The sequence below is a fragment of the Neomonachus schauinslandi genome, chromosome 1 (genome assembly GCF_002201575.2).
Source record: "Neomonachus schauinslandi chromosome 1, ASM220157v2, whole genome shotgun sequence".
NCBI classification, from domain to species: domain Eukaryota; kingdom Metazoa; phylum Chordata; class Mammalia; order Carnivora; family Phocidae; genus Neomonachus; species Neomonachus schauinslandi.
Window position 1 is genome coordinate 59,005,932 of NC_058403.1, and position 12,406 is coordinate 59,018,337.

Consider the following 12,406-nt stretch of genomic DNA (forward strand, 5'->3'; position numbering starts at 1 on the left):
ATAACCACTAGAGAAAAGATGAGCGTATTTAGAAAATTATGCTGGAAGGTGTAGTGTAAATTCCAAATAAGGCCACTTTAGGAAATGGCAGATGAGATAGTTGACTTTTCTTGAAGAATATGTTTTTAAATTTTTATAACTTTAGACATCTCCAGGTGTCACAATGGATGCTAATAAAGTAAATGGGAATCACCATTTCTTCCTGAGACAGATACTTGTTTTCTTTTTTGGGACAAATTCAGGTACTGCCAATAGTTTATCTTCCCAGAATAAAAGCTTAAAAATTTTTCTAAAAGTAGGGAAGAAAATATTTTTTTCCACAGAAATATAGCTAACATGCAACATCAGGTCCTTTGGTACTCCCATGGGGACAAGATGCACTACTTGGAAAATTGAGATGCTTTTTCCTGGAGTTTTCTTCATCCTTTGCCTTCTTCAGTCCAGACTGGGTCACTGGGTAATAAGGAGGAGGTTTGTGGTGTTAGGGTGATCTTCTTGGTCACCACACCCTGGAAATAGCTTTAAAATTGGACATTGAGAAGCAGGAAGAGAGTTTCAAACTTTCCATCTCATTGTTATTTGTGTTCTGGAGCCTCATTAATTTCTCTCACAGAAGGTGGACTCTTCCCTGGTGCTGATTATAGATATAGTGGATCTTACATTTCTGTCTAAAAAACAGGCACCAAGAAGACTTCACCAAGTCTCATTCCAGACTGGATTCACATGATCATAGCAATAAATATCCCCAAACAAGAATCATTCAAAAGCCTGTTGAATTTGACCAGATACTTCAAATGGTAACAGATACTGCCACCATTCCTACAGTATGACCCTGAAGTCCTCAACCTTTTTTTCTCCACCTTGATGTATAAGAAAGATGATATTTAGATTCCAACACATTCTCATGAATTTACCTAGAGTTATTTGCAACTCCTGGAGTATAAACTAAAACATTACCCATTGGCTCCCACTTAATAAAGCATGTTAGAAAACACAAGTATATGAGTAAAACTTCATTATAAATAAAACGAACAATCTTGTGTTCGTTTTAATTTAATTTTTAAAGAGTAAATCAAATACATATACTTCATAAGTTTATTATTCACAAAAAATTTATTGTAACACATCTCACACTTGATTGAAACACATGAGTAATTTCTTATTACTGAAAATAGAAGTCACTGGTATAAATTATGCATTATTCACTCATCCAACAAATATTAATTGAGCACTTACTATGTGTCAGGACAGTGCTAGATACAGGAGACCACAGATGAATAACACGTCTCTCTCTTCAAGTGTTAACAACTATTGATGTGAGCAATTGGGCTTCTATTGAACTTTGGGAACCAGGATATGAATGGGCAGTGATTCACTGGAGGTAGTAGAAAGCAGAAAAGAAGATGCTGTGAACTGACTAATTAAAACAAACAAACAAAGAAACAAACAATCTGCGTACCCATCTCACTTTGGGTTCCTTCAAAAGAGTTTGCAACAAGGACCTGGGTACAGGTTGTAATCTGGAAGGTGATCTTAGAAGGCAGGCATGGAGGAGTGGTGAGTGAGTCAGAGCAGAGGACAAGGCAATGATGAAAATGTGTCAAAGGGACCGGCCACCAGTGTACCAACTGGAGCATAACTCAACCAGCATCTCTGAGACTTATGCATAATGTCTCCAGAGGTATCCGAGGTATGGGTCTGAAAGAAACAGAGGCCGGAACATTTTTGCTCCAGTCCCATTCCTCCTTTGGTTGAGAGTTGCTCCAGGGCATTAAGCAGCCAACCCCCTCTTTCCCCTATCTAATGTAGATTTATTGAGCTCCCCCAGCCATGGAAAAGGTCCTGGGAAAGCACTCCTGAGGTGGGAGGCTGGGCTAACGCAGAACTGCTCCAAGTCTTGCTGAAATCAGAGGTGAGCTGCGGGGCTGAGGAAGGTGTCAGACATATGTGCTGGAGCAGCCTGCAGAGACTTCTGGGGGTGGGACATAACCTACTGCAGTCTGAGCTTGCAGCCCCGGAAGGATGGTCTGGGGAACGTTAGAATGACATCTTTTTACTAATTATATTCCACGTAAAGTGCCTCTGACTCCTATAAGAAGTCAAACTTTGCGACAGTAAATCCTGACACTGCTCAGGTAAGAAACAGAAAAATGATGATTTGCTAATCGGCTTACTTGATTCTCTGGCTAGGATGTCAAGATTAGACTCAGCAGTTCTTGGGAAAATCCTGACACTCATTCACCAATTATCCCCTGGAAGTTGATACGTATCGATCTCCCTATGTTTCAGGGAAGAAATCTTTGAACTGCTCTAAGGAGCTTTTCCAAAAATGGTGATACATTTTTGCATCATTTTGTCATGATGGGCCCTATTGAAAAACCTCCTGAAATTCTGAATTCATGGCAGTGATATCTACGTTGTTGTATTTGGCTTGCATTTTTGTTTTGTTTTGTTTTGTATTAAAGCAGAGGAGAAATGGGTAAAGGTTAAAAACTGCACCTAAATGTATTAAGCTTGAAGGCTTTGAACATAAATGAGAAGGTTTACAGGAAGTTATTCAGACCTTTAAGCTTTGATAAACATTTCATCACTGCTGACAAGATCCACTTTAGGTAACCCTGCCCAAGCAGTTCCTGTGTTGCTAAGGGTGAAGGTGAGTTTATTTTGCAATTCACCAAGCAGGGTAGGACTTTTTCTGGGGTATTTTGATTTGGAGGCCCAGAGCCTAAGGTTAAACCATAGATACTTTTGTGGTTATAGGAGAAGAATTGATAGACCCCTCGTTTTTTAATTATAATGTATAAAGGAAAGAACTGGATTCCTAATTCCTAGGAAAGGTGGTGGTAGTAGTAGGTACGTTATGGTCCCTTATATGAATATATGTGGCTTCCCTCTGACAATGAGTGGGCAAGTCTTTAAAAAAAGTTCCGAAAGAGAAAAAGAAAAGCCCCAGGGACCATTTAGGCTCTGTCAGTGAGTTCCATCCCAAGACATCAAATCCAGTTGCACAGAAACCAAACGTCAATATTTACAAAGCTCTTTCCATCTTATATCCTGCTTCCTTTTTCTTTTATGCCTTTTCTTCTCCTTTTCCTTCCTCCCTATTCCCTTGATCCTCTCCTTTACCCTTTTTCCCATTTGCACTCACTTCCCCCACACCCATTAGCCAGGTCCACCATCCGTTCATCCCAAAAGAGGCTTCAGTGACGGAAAGGAAAGGACTTCAAACAAAGCCATAGTCCAACACAGGGAGCTCCAGAGGCTGGGGGACTATGACTGAAGCAAAGCCTGAGGAGGGGCCTCACCCCTCTGAGGCTCTTCACCCAACAGGCGATTAGGTTTCAGCCAGCTTGATAGCTGTATGGAGCCTCATGATTTCAAAGCTTTCAGGGGCTGACAAGGACTTGCTAATTTCAAACTTTCTAACCAATTACAATCACAAAGAACTCAGGACAATAATCAGTGAGCAAAATGAAACTGCTGGAGTGAAGCAGCCCTAGCAGGTTTCGCTCTTGTGGCTCTGCCACACGATGTGCAGCTGGGACTCTGCTTCCACAAGTAAATAAAAATACATTACAAAATAAAAACACGCACAATGGGTCCCTCTTGCTGTCTTGTTCCCAGCAGTTGGGTCTGGAGGAACCCTGTCCTGCGTGTAGCCCATTAATTTCTGATGGCGTTAATTAAAAAACTTTTGATGCTGGTTTGAATGGAAAATACCTCAAACAGTGTTTCCTTTATTGAAACATCAAGTTCCAAGTCTTGGATTATTAGGTTAAGCTCTGTTGCAGCAGTGAGACTAACATAAATGCTTTCCATACCATCTGACTATTACTGCTAATAATAAATAATAATAATCAATGAAAAGAAAGAGGAGAAACTGTTTAGGTTGAAACTCCCTTATTTCAACCTGTTTTGTTTTGTTTTGTTTTCAGAACTAAATTGAAAATCCGGGTCCCTGAATGTAGGACATATGATATTTTAAAAATCTTTTTTCAAATCCTTACAGAACATTCAAATCACCCAATGTTCCAGGACCTGAATTTTTTATATTTTAAAATGGGGAAAGCTGCTTAAAATAAGTGAATCAGCTGCTAAGTGATTTCTCTCTGTCTCTTCCCCTACTCTCTTTTGAGAGGCTGAAAAAATGCTTAAAATGGTATATGCAATTGATATGTGCTGCTTAAGAAGCTTAATATAATTACTGAGGACTCAGACTTTCTATTTAAAATGAAGATAGGCTGGGGCAATAGAAACTATGAGTTGTGAGCACTCATCTCTCGGGAGGTGTGGAAAATGTTTCCAAACGTTTAGTCCACTGAGCGAGGTGAGGGGTGTCAAGCAGTTATCCACAGGGTTCTCTGTCCTCCCGGAAACCTAGGGAAACCGAGGAAAACCTGACAGCAACGTAAGGAGCCAGCATGACAGATGTCGTGCAGGAACCAGCAAATAAAAATGCATCTCTGCAATCCACCGCTTTTGTGAAGTGCTAAGCAGACCAGCAAAACATTCTGATTGGTTTCTAAGACTCTCTTCGAATTTGATTTTTTAACCATTCTTCCCTCTCGTTCAGGCGCCTGAAGCCCCGGACGGACACCCCATGGGAGAGGCCCCACAAATGCTGATTCACGGACGCCCTTTTCTCTCTTGTGCTCTCATGTACTTCACTTTCTCTCCCATTTTTCATCTCCCAATCTGTTTATTCATGCTGTCTGCAACATCAGCTGAATCCTTGAGGGACGACAAAACTTTCCTTTTTTACCCTGAAGGTCTTCATCAGTCTTATTCTTGTTTTGATCTACGCATCCCTAAAGTGGATGAAGTTCTGCATAAAGAAAGGCGAAGCGTTTTGGCAAATCTCCTTTCCTTCCATCCCTAACCGCAGGCTGCACTGACCTCACCCTCTTGCAATAGTTTGCAGAACTGGCCACCCCGCCTGATGTGACGTGATGGGAATCCTTCAACGACATCAACAACCACAACAACAGACAACCCTCACTGTAAAGCACATGAGGGGAATATGTAGAGCAATAGAAAGAACTAAAACTCCAAAAGGGACATAGGCCTGAGCAAACCACAGCATGAGTCTATTTGTTCACAAAATTTATGAATTTTCCCGAGTAAATTGACAGGCGATATTGTCTACAAAGGACTAGTAAATGTAAATTAACTAACAGATATGTAGCAAATGAGTACATTTAAAGATGATTTCCAGCTGAAATGATTTTTCTTCTGAGAGACCAAGTTTTTGTTAAACTTAATCCTACTCTCTTCCCTCTCCAGCAGCAGAAACATCTGGTCGGTTTTAGATTCCCCTTGGATTTCCAACTTCAAAGGGAATTATAAAGAATAACAAATTCATGTACCGGCACTAAAAAAAAATTAGAGCAGCAGGAGAGAATGGTAAAATTGTCCTTATTTGACTGCTAGTGACAGGCGCCACAGGCAGAACTATAAGAAAAGACAAAAGCAAGATCACCGGTTGACAACCAGAGTTCCTAGAAGGGACAGAATCTTTGGCTACATGCAGATATGCACAGGGCCCTTAGCAATCAATAAGGAGATTTCTCCTTGCTTAAGTGAAGAAAAAAAAAATTAAAGGAGTTAGAAGGTGAGAGAGAGAGAGAGGAAGAAAGAAAAAGAAAGAAAGAAAAAAAGTTCATATTTACCTGTCACATGTAAGCATCAGCAAAAATATGTTCAAACAATGACCTGGAGATTATCTTAAGGATTCAGCCCCTGGGTTTTTTATTTGATCTATAGAAAACTTGAGTTCCGATTCTACCAAGGGCTAGATATGCCATCTCAGAAGTGACTCAGGCTCTAAGAATCCACCAGAACCATCATCTCCTCCTAAAAGATAAGACCCCCAAGAGTCTCTTGCTCTGGATCTTTATTAAAGGATGGCCAGAAGTCAAAGTCCTTCAGGAGTGGAGGTATAAGGTTTGAATGAACTATTGATATTTGCAGTTGTGCCAAGTTACGCTTGACATCACTTTATAGAACTGGATTTATCTTTCTCCTCTGTCATGTACTAGCAAAACTGAAACATACTTCTTAGAGTGCAGGTCTTGATATAATCAAAAAGAAAATAAGAACAGTTAGAGAAAGTACAATTTTGCTATTATAATTAGCTCTTATAAACAGCTCTTCTCTTTCCTGTTTCATGTACAATTTGTACAGCAATAACAATAAAAATAAACAAGACATGTTTAACCAATCAACGTGTTCATGGACAGAGAGAGAAAGAGTTAAGGGTTAAAATGTCTTTAAATAATTAATTATAAAAGTCTTTAAGCTTAGTGTTCAGAGGTTACCGATCCCCACACCACATATACATTAGGTTGATTCAGAGTGGCCATCAAAAACCAGACAGCAAATTACTTTTGACCAAAAAGTATATATCAACAGCACGTTAAGAATATTTCACAGAGTGGGATAAAACAAACAGAACCAATTCTCTGTGGACCTTAGCATGGTTTGCAAATGGAGCAGTCCCCCAAAGAGAAGACCATTCTCCAAAGTATGTTGTCTATATCACAGGCTTTGACTCATCTTTAATGAAGGAAGAAAGAGTTAAGACTTCTCTTCAGCATTTCCAATGTAAAAGGACTGAGTTGCCTGCAAAAGCATCTTGAATGTCTGTCTTGAATGGGGTTTTCAGTCTTCCCTCACCACTCCAGGTAAAGCAGGATCAGCCAAGTGATCTCGCTAAGAGAATGCCGTAATTCCTATCCTGATGGTAATTGCATATGATGATATATTACATATCCGATAAAGTTCATCCAGAAAATATGCCAACTTCGTGAAACATGGATCTGATGATGTGAATAAACCTTTTTTTTTTTTGGCATATTTTTTGGCAACTATCTGTGTCTTTGGTCTAAAATGAAAATCCTGGCTTGATCCAGGCATTTACAAAGGATTCCCTGCCCTGTATAAGCAGAATCAATCATCCAACGATGATTCTGAACTTACCTAGAGAGAAGGAAGTAGAGGATATGGAATACTACTTTATTCCAAGAAATGCTGTTTTATAGCTTGAGGATATATATGGTCACAAATGGCAACAATGGAACAAACACCAGACCCAAAGGCTGAGCATAAGGAAACCCCACACACATATACCAAGAAGCAAACACTATCATTAATAATAATAATTATTATTATAGCTATTATCAGGATGAGGCATTGATGGTTCACTTGGGTATAATGTATAATACATTAGCTAGAAAGAACCAAGGGTAAACTTATTCTTATCTTTAAAAGGCAGTTTGTATTCTGGTTTATATGACATGAGCTACATAATTAACACATACGAGAAAATGATGCAGGAAGAGATGAAGACTTATGCCTTTATTTCAGTTGTTGTATTGTTAATATCAATCTTAAAAATAATGATGAAAAGGTTAGCTGTTTTAAAATATGGGTGTTATGGGGTATGGTAAAATATCCTCGTGGCTTTAAAATAGTTAGTGGCACAAAATATATATTTAAAGTATAGAACTTGTCATTGGACACTTCTGTCTATACATTAATGAGACAATAAATACATAAAATAAAAAACAAAAAAAATAGTTAGTGGCTAGATCCTACCTATCCTTCCTTGGAATGCCTGTCTCAATGCCAAGCCATCAGATCCTTTCCTGATCTTTTGAGGACATTTTAATGGTGGTAACACCAAACCAAGGTAAAGAAGAAATAGAGAGGATCAGAAGACTGAAAGGAAAAAATGAAATGGAAAGAAAAAAAGTTTGTATTGTTTACACCATCCAGTCTGGCAAATGTTACAGATGCTTTCTGTTTGCTTGGGATGGTTTATTGCTTATGTTATTTCTTTTCTTTTCTTTTTTTCCCCCCATGTGCTTTCCTCTACCAACTTTGGCTGAAAATACTTTGTATGTGTCCATACTGTAAGCCCTCATATTTTTGTAGAGATTTAGTGTAGTGGAGAAGCACTTTTTTTTCTTCCCCAAGGGTTAGGCATATCAATATTCTAGCTACTCACTTTCGAGGCCAATGGAAAATGTGCTCCTAAGATTAAATAGACCTGAGTAACACATAAATCCAGTTTATACTGATGCAGTGTGTTACATAGTTACTCACATCCTGAATTTCTGATGAGTGGAATACACCTTTTGGACAACACAGTACTACTGAACCGTCACTGACTGTAATTCAAAGACGGCGAGGCAGGACTAAACCCTAACTATAGGTTCTCTATGGAGAGCCTAATTTGCACAGAGCCCTCTTCATCTGTGGAGCTCTGTGTGCAAAGGATCTAGTCTAGTCACAGAAAACTAGGTTCTTTAAATATTCTTAGAGTAAACTAGAGCAATACTTAGAAGCACATAGGGAGTGCCCTTTGTTCAATAATATACGGTCTCTTTTGACCCTCACTTCCCCAAACAGCGCTTTTGTTTTTTTAATTATTCAGACTATTAATATATAATCCCTTCCTTTTCAGACTTCCTAAGTGCCCCTTTAGGAAGAAACCTTTCCTTTCTGCCAATATATCTTTAAAAAATGATGCTTTTAAATCTAGTGCTACATTTGGTTTAAGTAGGTTGGCCATATTTATCCACTATGGGTTAGTTGTAGCCACACTGGGTTTCTAAAGTAGTCAGAGCACTGTTTTCCTTTTACCTCAGATACAGAATTGTATAAAACACAGTGTATATCCCATAATGATAAAACTAGCAGCAAATTATCATTCTGAGCCAAGTAAAAATAGTGCCAAAAAAAAAAAAAAAGTCCCCAAGAAGTCTAGCCAAATCTGTGAAATGTCTCTCTGGTCAACCAAATTGCCCTTTGGATAACAGATGTACCCAAGAATATTATGAAACACTCTGATGAGACTTTATGATCAATTGTTACATTTTAGGAAATATAATGGCAGTGTACTCAGAAGAAAAATACTCCTATATACAATGATTAGAACTATTTATCTAAATATTTATATCATTAACATGTGAAAAAGTCCTTATGGGCCTGAAATCTTGATGGACTAAATGCTGTGATGTCCAGGGTTTACTTCAAAATAATACGGTAGTAGCTTGGGAAATGGCAGGACATGAGTTCATCATTGGGCAACCCGGGGGATGGGTCCGTGGGAGTTCACTGGAGTAGTGTGTCTACGTTCATGTATTTGAAAGATTTCATAATTAAAAATTCAAAAATATATACTGATTTGAACTTTTACTCCTTCAGTCATTATTGATTGATTCATTTACTCTTTATGTGCAAGACATGGGGATGTAAAAAGTGAAACAAAACAAAACAAAACCCCCCAAAATGCTCTTGTTGCATATTTAGATTAAATAAGCTATTCCTCTTTAGGAGTTGTATATATTTATGTAACATGACATTTATAAGAACCATGTAATTACATGTAAAATTTTTAGGTTAAATTTTGAAAGCAGGACACAAAATGATGTACAAGGTATGTTTACAACGTGTTTTTTAAAAAAATATATCCTCAGGGGAAAATGAGAGTAAAGAAATACATCAAATGGTTATTAATGATTGGATTTAAATTATAGAAATAATTACTTGTATTTTTCTTCATTTTACTCCTATGTGTTTTTCCAAATTATTTTTAATGAGCATGTATCATTTTAAAATGAAAATAAATTTTTATTCATTAGTGGATAAGATATGCTCTCCTTTCCCGAGGAGCTTTTCACTAAAACAGAGAAACTGCAAACACACAGCTTTGCCCAGATACTTTAAATCTTCATACCTAGAAGTGAAATACACCCACAGGAAAAGAAACGTCAATACGGATTTTTATCTGATCATAGACACATAAAGAGCTTTCTGTGTGTTGGACAGAAATAGGGGAGGAACTGGCTTCTCTGCAAGCCAGAAAGAGTGTGAAATTCAGGCCATTTTGTGATGAGATCCTTTTGCGATGAAAGCAATGGGAGCAACAAATTAAAATTACCAAGTAATCCTGTTCCTTGAGTCCTGCTGCTCACACTGATAGGAGTTTCTTTTTAGTCAGCATAACAAATAAAGCATGGGAGTGGGAGTGGGGTGGTGGGAGTGGTTACAATCCTAAAGGCTCCAGGCCTTCACTGGTGAGATGGATATGTTCAGAGAGACAGAGGTAGATGTGGGACAGAATTAGAAACAAAAATACAGCGACAACTATGGATTTTGTGCAATGGATATGGAAAGTCCCTGTTAGAAAGCTATCTTTATTACCCCAAGAGATTATTTTCTTCATTTTATGCACATTCATATAAAGTGAAGTCAAGAGTGTAACTTTTAAAGGTTTGGATGAATATGATGTTCATGACTAAACAGGCCTGGCTGGAGCCAGGGAGAATATCATCAGATGCCAGGCAAGTCACCCCCTCTGGTCCTCCTCCGTCTCCAGTACACTTGCCAGGACATTTCAATGCCGGCCAACCTCTAGCAAACGCAGCTCTTTTAGGCTCTTTCTGACTTGATGATGCTCTACGAAAAGACCCTTAGTCCCGACCTGCACTCTCCTCCCAGCCACTGAAATCTCAAGAATTCTAGAAGGCCACAACATCAACCTTTTTGAAACTTCACCAATTTCCACTAAAAGACACATGGACCTCAAAGGTTTCAATGCTAGGCTCACTCGCAGCTCTTGTCTTGGTCCTCTTAGCTCGTAAAAGAGGTGGCTATCTATATTCATGCTCTGAAAGGACATTTTCCCTTCCACTTGTGGGTGTACACAAGAGCAATCATGTCTGATTTTAAGATTGATTCAAATGAAGCAAATGCACTTCAAATTTTTAGCATATCATAGAATAATAATAAGTAGTTCAAAGCATCACAAAATGTGTTTGGAAGGTTCTGTGTTTGTTTGTTTAATGCCAAAGCATCCAATGTTCCACATGGGAAACATCACCTCTCTGTCCATTCAGGCGTCTCCTTTGGAAATCTGTATCTCTGGAGAGTCTGCCAAACAAGCCCTTTGAATACTTCCATCTCTGCGTGGCAAAATCATTGTGAAATGTTTGTTGAAATCTGTGATCATAGGTTCTTGGGATCATGTTTCTAATCATTCTAAATGATGGTATTTCAAATGGACAAACTGGACATAAAATCTGTAGCCTTCACCAATGTCAAAATACATTCTATTCAAATTTAGTACACCATAGCCTTTAGGTTGAATTCTTTCAGAGTCTGGGAGAAATGTACTTGACTTCTTGGCACTCAATATTGTGGACTGCCATTTAGGGGTAACAGAAGTTACTCACCCGACAGCAAAGTTGTGATGAATATCCAGTTAGTGATGGCGGACCATTCTGAAATGAAAAGAATATCATAAATGCTGGGCATTTAATAAATGCGTGACAACATGGTGATCATGGAAAATAACCCATTTGCTTCTCACCTTGGGACGCTGACTCAGTGATACTATACTACACGGAGAGTAAAGGAGACTTCCTTTGGGGAAGGAACATACAAGTGTGCACTGGGAAAGTGGCATGTGTAGCTGTCTGCATGTTCAGCTTTAAGGGCTTGAACCAGTTGCAACCAGTTGTGAATGACTTGCTGCCCATTTTTGCAATTCACTGTAACTTGTATTGGGAAAGTTATGTTTTATGGTTAATTATCCATGGTCTGTTTGAAAAAATAAATCAAACCATTGTGAGCCACCAGGATTTGCAGCTCCATTTGAACTTTACTGTACTTTTGATTAAACATTTTGTAAATAAAAACAACTGGTTTCTTCTTGTTTTTGGTTGTTTGTTACTTGTGTTCTGGATATAAATATTGTGGCAATGGTGGGAGAACCAGTTATGGATTATTTACCCCTGGTTTCATGAGTTGTGAGCTACTGGCCTTATTCTCCTTCATGAGTGTAAATAAATGTATAGTATTATATTCCAAGTCCTGTAAGACAAATGGAACGACTGAACTGAAACCTTTTAAAACCAAAGCCTTTTATGCTAAGTCACAGAGCAACAAAACAAACCCCAAATTAACATTTAAAAAGCTTCTACTGTGGAGCAACAAAATCCCCCAATATTATAGAATCTGCATTTTCAAAACTGCTTGCCTAACTAGCAGCAGTCTATCAATAATTCCACATGCTTGTCTTTTCGCTGCTTTTATAATTTAGAAGCCATAGATGGTTTACCAGAGATCACCTCCCACCCCCAATATCACCACCAGAATGAAGCCTTGAAAATAACCAGCATAACTAACTGAAGTCAAAATTGATTTAGAAAGATCCGGAATTACTGTAACTAAAAGTAATGAAACTCTATGTAAAGGAAGAACTTATATAAATTTGTCTACAGTCATCATCTGAACACTTACATAAATAAAAGGAGTCTGAAACACAATTGTCCGGGGAAAATGAGAAAAGCCAAGATTCAAAGACCCTGTGGTATAAGGCAAGAGGAATATGTTTGAG

General features: G+C 38.3%; 1 protein-coding gene across 1 annotated transcript in view; it reads right to left on the reverse strand.

Moving 5' to 3' along the window:
- Positions 1-12,406, reverse strand: part of ZBTB20 (zinc finger and BTB domain containing 20) — a 632,172-nt gene that overhangs the window by 340,945 nt on the left and 278,821 nt on the right. The window contains exon 5 of the mRNA XM_021692619.2: positions 11,241-11,288. The gene's annotated coding sequence lies outside the window, so the exon portion shown is untranslated. The remainder of the gene's footprint in view (positions 1-11,240; positions 11,289-12,406) is intronic.